Below are 7,548 nucleotides of genomic sequence, written 5' to 3'. Positions count from 1 at the left end.
TGTTCTAACAAAGTACCACAAGTTAGGTGTCCTGGGTTTAACATAGGTATGTAGGCTCCCATCCCTTTTGGACAGCGTGAGCAATTTTAGTCAGTAATTCAGTGAAATCAATTAATCTTTGCATGTGTCTATTTTTCTCCACTGAGAACAGCGATTATCTTAGAGATGTATGTTTAACTCCTTTGTATCCACAACCAGATCAGATCAATCCGTGTGTACACACTCTGCAATTACACGATGGTTTGTGCTGCTTCTGAAAACTGCTACTTGCAGCAGTGCAGCTATGTCAAGGCATTTGACACAAGCTGTAAGATCTTACTGGATTTATTCAGTTGCTTAACTGTGTGTTGTAGCATACTACATGGCTAGAAAAATCTAGTTTAAAGCTAGCCCTGTACAAACTGCAATCACTGCAGAAATTCTCTGAGATACAGCCTATTACAGTTCCATGGATTTACAGTTCTTTGCAGATCTTTTAAATTCATCCCACTGAGTCTGAGAGAAGCAAATTTCCATGCTTATTAAATATATCTCTCTTTAGTAGTTCAGGCAGCATTAACCCATAATCACAGCAGAGGAAGGGATTTGAATGAAGATTCTGTCTTTTTGGTCCTGGATCTTCTTGGAGACAATCTAAGATGGGCATTGATATAAATGTCCAGAAATCCTCCAGTCTGAAATGAGTGGCTACCACTACTGAGTCCCTGAAAAAAATACACCCCATAGAGGAGCTTTTGGAGAAAAAATATCAAGGGAAATCCTATAGGATTTTCCTGAAAATCTTTTCCCAAGTGAAACTCAATGAAATACTACAGCTTTAAGTTTTCACACCACCTCCTTCTAGAACAAGCTTACTCTTTTAGAGATCAGCTTTTTTAAAAGCTAAGGAAGCCAGCTTTCAAGTGAATTGTGGTTTAAGAAAAGAACAGGCTTCAATTTGTCTTTAGAGTAGATAGATATAACCCTGAAATGTAATTACAAGTACTTAACACTAGTGTACACACTTGTACACTAGTACAAATATATAGACATATATGTATATGCATACTCTATTTACATTCTTGCCTACACTTTCTGTGTGATAGTAATAATTAATAATAATAATGATAATAATTTTGTACTTACTAAACTCCATTTATCTGGTGACTTTAAGAAGCTTTAAAAATATCACTTTAGCACATTGGAGTCTTCTTAAATTAAAATAACACTTTAAAAACATAATTATGCAGACAGAAATAAATAAACTATGATTTTATTTATTAGGAGGGGAAAGGTAGCTTATAATAAAACCAATTAATATGTGTGAGGTTAGATACGGTAATTGCACCTGGAGCTAAATGCACTTTAAACATTGCAATGTCTATACAGCTACAATTCTGCTAATAAACCTTGGTTATCACGTCAGCAAAGCACTCTGTTGAATCTTCTACCTACTCCTTCATACCTAATCCAGACTTCAATTATGGCGTACAGAGGTCAAGAAATACAGTAGCAGACTGAGTCATAGAATCATAGAATCATAGAATAGTTAGGGTTGGAAGGACCTCAAGATCATCAAGTTCCAATCCCCCTCCCATGGGCAGGGACACCTCACACTAAACCATCCCACACAAGGCTTCATCCGACCTGGCCTTGAACACTGCCAGGGATGGAGCACTCACAACCTCCCTGGGCAACCCATTCCAGTGCCTCACCACCTTAACAGGAAAGAATTTCCTCCTTATATCCAATCTAAACTGTCGTGAAAGGAAGACTTGGACGACTCAATATGAGTTAACAGCAAGCTTCATTTATTGGGCTTCTACCTTCGGTTAATATAACAGTGAATATGCAAATACTAGGCACTTGATTGGTTTTGGCACAAATAAGGCATTGTGTAAGCTCTATATTTTTGCAGCTACACCGTGCACCCCCCCACCATCCTCTTTCTCATGCACTTATCGCTTAGTGTCCTTGGCTGTGATTGGTCATAGTATGTTGCTGTTTGCCGGTGTCCTTCAGTTCCTCATTGTCTGGCGTGAGAAGTCCGCACCGTGTTCTACACAGATGTCTTGTTTCAGCTCGTTGATGGGAACGTGACCTTTTTCGACAAGCCAATCCCCCACGCTAAACTTCCCCTGTTTAAGTTTGAACCCGTTACCCCTTGTCCTGTCATTACAGTCCCTGACCAAGAGTCCCTCCACAGCATCCCTATTGGCCCCCTTCAGGTACTGGGAGGCTGCTATGAGGTCTCCACGCAGGCTTCTCTTCTCCAGGCTGAACAGCCACAACTTCCTCAGCCTGACTTCATACGGGAGGTGCTCCAGTCCCCTGATCATCCTCGTGGCCCTCCTCTGGACTTGTTCCAACAGCTCCATGTCCTTTTTATGTTGAGGACACCAGAACTGCACACAATACTCCAGGTGAGGTCTTACAAGAGCAGAGTAGAGGGGCAGGATCACCTCCTTCAACCAGCTGGTCATGCTCCTTTTGATGCAGCCCAGGATGCGGTTGGCTTTCTGGGCTGCAAGCACACACTGCCAGCTCATGTTCATTTTCTCATCAACCAGCACACCCAAGTCCTTCTTTGCAGGGCCGCTCTGAATCTCTTCTTTGCCCAGTCTGTAGCTGTGCCTGGGATTGCTCCTACCCAGGTGAAGGATGTTGTACTTGGCATGGTTGAACTTCATAAGGTTGGCATCAGCCCACCTCACAAGCATGTCAAGGTCCCTCTGGATGGCATTCCTTCCCTGCAGTGTATCAACCGGACCACACAGCTTGGTGTCATCGACAAACTTGCTGAGGGCGCACTCAATCCTACTGTCCATGTCAGCGATGAAGATGTTAAACAAGACCAGTCCCAACACCGATCCCTGAGGGACACCACTCATTACTGGTCTCCAGCTGGACATCGAGCCATTGACCACAACTCTTTGTGTGCAGCCATCCAGCCAGTTCTTTATCCACAGGGTGGTCCATCCATCAAATTGATATGTCTCCAAGTTAGAGGCAAGGACGTTGTGTGGGACAGTGTCAAATGCTTTGCACAAGCCCATGTAGATGACATCAACTGCTTTACCATCAATTCTGTAGCCCCATCATAGAAGGCCACGAAATTGGTCAGGCAGGATTTCCCCTTAGTGAAGCCATGCGGGCTGTCACCAAGCACCTTGTTGTTTCTCATGTGCCTTAGCATGCCTTCCAGGAGAATCTGTTCCAAGATTTTACCAGGCGCAGAGGTGAGACTGACTGGTCTGTAATTCCCCAGGTCTTCCATTTTCCCCTTCTTGAAAATGGGGTTATATTTCCCTTTTTCCAGTCGTCGGGAACTTCACCTGACTGCCATGATTTTTCAAATATGATGGCCAGTGGCTTAGCAACTTCATTCGCCAGCTCCTTCAGGACCCGCGGATGGATTCCATCAGGTCCCACGGACTTGTGTGCGTTCAGATTTTTAAGATGGTCTCGAACCAGATTCTCTCCTACAGTGGGCCCAAGGTCTTCATTCTCACATTCCCTGCATCTACCTTCTAAGACCTGGGTGGTGATCGCCATCTCGTGATCACCATGTGCTGCAGGAGGACCTCCACCAGGGAGCACCAAGTGCATCCCTGCCCATCGTGCACCTTTCCCTCACCAGACCAGTGCAGGCACCCTCTACACCCTGAGCTCTGCACTGCAGCCTCCCCTCTCATCGGCTCTGTCTGAGTGCCTACGCTGGCCACCACTGGGGCAGCCAGAGCAGAGCTCCCAGAGCGGGCCCTGGTCATACGACAGGTGCTCGCCTGCCCGCACAAACTCCCTTGTTCTGCTCTGGTCGCCGCGCTCCTGGTCGCTCACACTCCCTGGGGCAGGTTTTTACCCAGTCAGGGCTGGTGACGCCCCTCCTGGCTCTGACCCCTGTGAGTCCCTGCTGGCGTCAGCGGAGCTGCTGGCTCCTGGGCAGGTCCTGTCGAGGACCTGAGGCTCCTTCGGTGGCTCTCACTGCTCTGAGTTGAGGCTCCTGGACGCTGATCTCTTCCCCGCTCCGGTGTTGTAGGCATCCTCTCTCGAGCTACTCACCTCAGCAAGTCAAGTCAAAGTCACTGTACCATTGTAGACAAATTGTCCATTCTAATCCTGTTGAGCAAATTCAATGTATTATTTTTAATACAAAACATACCCATACAAAAAAATATTAATTTTAAATCCTTAATGCCTTCTCATATTTGAATGTATTAATTAAATATGCTATAAATTTTTAAGCAGCTTAAATAGCTCTATTTTATATATTTTGCAATTACTGAAGCAGTTGCCATTAACAACAGTTCTCATTTGAAACAATAACAACCTTTTTTCTTACAAGCATTAAGAAACTAAATTCAATTGAAATCCCAGCAGAAAATCTTGAATCTTTAACATGCCTTTTAGTGTGGTAATAATTATATTTTTTCATATACTCAGAACTAGGAAATACAGATTTTGAAATAAACAGATGGGTATGCAAATTTTCATTCATAATGTGAACGTGTATGTCTGAAGATGGGGAAACCACATTTGCGATTTCAGCCAGAGAGGGGTGTTTTGCAGATATGTCTATAGCTAAAAAATTGAGTATGTAAAAGGCAAAAGGAGTTTCATCAGTGCTTTATTCTATGTTAAAATACTTTGGAAATGAAAGGACTTCGATAAGAAGTCAGAATTTTGACCAGAGTCAATCTTACCTATCGCCTTGTATTTCAGCAGTACATACTTGCTATTGACAAGCAGCAAAAGAGAAGGAGGTAATTTTTTTTTTTTTGCAGCGCTAAGAGAGGGCAGCTCCTGCCTATATTCTGCTAATAAGGGTTCTGCTGATAGTGGCTGTTCACAGAGCCCCACAAGGCTGCCAGTCTAGCTGGCATGTCTAGCACAGACATCTTTCTCTTTCCTTTCCAGGTCTGCTCTCACTGCCCTCTACAGTGCAATAAAATCTCCTATAGCGACTTTAAATTCTCTCTCTCCTGGGTAACGCTCAGTTTGACTATTTTGCTGCCATCGTAAAAATGCCACAGTGAGGCTGGAACTCAGTGCCTTGCTCTTTGCAATGCCTTGTTTCCTGCAAATTCTAGCATATCGTTTACTGCTTTCATTAACGTTTACTGCTTTCATTAACCTTCTCTGAAATTCTAGTATTAAATCTTTCAAAGTGATTCTGTGAATGTGGGACTCAGAGCCTACCCAGCTCATAGCATTGCTTCGTATAAGAGGATTACAGTATTTATATGCCATTTTTCAGTTGCTGTAATTCATCCAAGCAACTTGTTTGCTTCAATAGGCCAAGAAGCTATATTCATTGAACAACAATCACTTACATTCTTCTTAAGAGGGGTCAAAGTTCAATGCTAAAGTCTTTGCATTGCTGACTGAGTAGGAAGAGAACCCTTAACTCCTGACAAGGAAATTAAGGGGATTTATTCTCTCAGGCACACTCAAACTCTGATTGAATCAGGACATTAGAGCCTTTGAGAATGCACAAGAAATTCGGAATTTTTTTTGCAAACATGCATTAGCTCACATTTAACCAAACTGAATTCTGTCTGCCCTCGTGCACTACCTACATTAAGCACTTCTAAAATATTAAAGTCCTTTCTCTTGCATATCTTTTCATAGTCAGAAAAAGTGACATGAGAAAGAGAAGATGATGTGAGAGGTTTAAATTGAAACTAAATAAAATGTGGCAAAGTACAGTAGTCTGGCAGGTGAAAAGACCCTCATTCAAAAAGGGCCTGAGCCTGGCTGGCTGCATCTGACTAGCAGATCCTGGTTTTTGCTCATATGAGCATAGCTGTGGCCACACTTATTCAAATCAGCAGATCACACAGGCCGTTTACTGCAATTCCTGAACCATGTGCAGAAAACACTCCAGACAACATCTGTGGAAAAGCCCTCTCACCTCAAAGCTTCCCTGTATTATCCAATGCTAGAAAATACCTCGTGCCTTAAATCAAAAGGATTTCTATTCCTTCCAAAGCCTTCCAAAGTGCACTTCTTTTTTTTCTCCCTGGGGTTTGGTTTTTTTGTGCCTTTTTTTTTTTTCTTTTAGATATTTCATAGACATTTCACTTTGATATCTTTTTTTTTTTTTCTTACCTCATCTAACCCCAAAAATGTCTGTCCATCACTCAAATCCTCCTGAGGCTTCATTGACTGATTCACAAAAATGCTCAAATGCCTTAAAATTATGATGCCTAATATCTACTGAAATGCTCAAAAGCCACTCAACTTCTTGATTTAGATATCAGAGCCCACCACCATGGCTTCTGATTGAGTATTCAAGCTGGGTGTTCATATTGACCAGAGAATAGTCTTAAAAATCTGTGAGCCCCTTATCCTGGAGAGCACCCAGGGTGCTTGTGTATTGCTATATAGAGCAGGATGTCCCACAGGCAGTCTGTGTATTTTCTGTGCCTCTGTAATATAAATTGGAGGAACATAGGTAGCATAACGCACTCTATGTAAAGTTGTTCTCCAGAGATCATGTTTTCAGAGAAGTTACACAAAAACAGTGGAAATTTATTACATAATCTCCAGGTTCCTTTTGTAAATCCTGTTGGAATGGACCTGGATTCTTAAGCACCTGACTGCTTTATTAATTATCACCCTTACTCTTGTGTGATATTGTGGGCAATGAGATTTGCTAATTATATGTTGTGGAAAATAATGATTTTCTTTTTTACCTTCCCGCCATTCAGTTTCACTCAGTATCCTTTTTTATTTGTGTAATAAGAAGAGGTAAAGAGAAATTAATGAAGTGCCTTTTCTGAACCTTTAACTGTTTCCTATATTGTCATTCAAAACCCTTTAAAGGTACTCCTAAATATTTCTACATGTTCTGCTTCAGTGCACTTGCTTATCATATACCATGCAGTCAATTAAAAATACACAGCCAAGGACTGTTGAGCTGATGTGTAGCTGAGTTTGTCACACATTTGCTGGTTTGCCAGGAATCTGTTTCTAGGTTCTTCACTTGGCTACCATAGTATTTTGGCAAACAAAGGCTGTTTACTTGTTTTAAAAGAAGATGCCTTTTAAGTACAAGCTACATTTTTTTTTCTTTTTTTTTCAGCTGTACCTTTTTTTCTGGCAAAAATATGCTCCTTCCTATAAGTTTCCTTTACTTTTATGTGAGATTCATGGTGCAGAGAATTGAACAAAGGACTCATGCTGGAGAATACTGATTTTTCATAAAATCAGCTAGACCCATGGTTTACAGCTTTCTCGTTTAACTTATGAAATAAAATTAATAAATCCTGAGAAAATTGGCCCTTTGTGATATGACATGCAAACCTATGCAGAATAATGCCCTGAGATTTTTAAACTGTTTTTTTATCCCATCTGCCAAAACTATGTAATAACAAGTAGATAAAGGCTGGATTTTCACAGTTTCTTAGACTCCCAGAGGCCATGCAGATGATTTTCTCCTCAAGGAGTATTTGCTGATCATACGTCTGCTTATATACTGCTCTTCCCTAACAGTACCACACAAATGCAGAGGAGCTGAGAATGCAAAGCATTTACAATGGGTTAAATGGCCCTGTTCTGTGCCAG

This window comes from Lathamus discolor, chromosome 1 (assembly GCF_037157495.1).
Source record: "Lathamus discolor isolate bLatDis1 chromosome 1, bLatDis1.hap1, whole genome shotgun sequence".
Classification (NCBI taxonomy): Eukaryota; Metazoa; Chordata; class Aves; order Psittaciformes; family Psittacidae; genus Lathamus; species Lathamus discolor.
Note: the sequence above shows the minus strand (reverse complement) of the source record.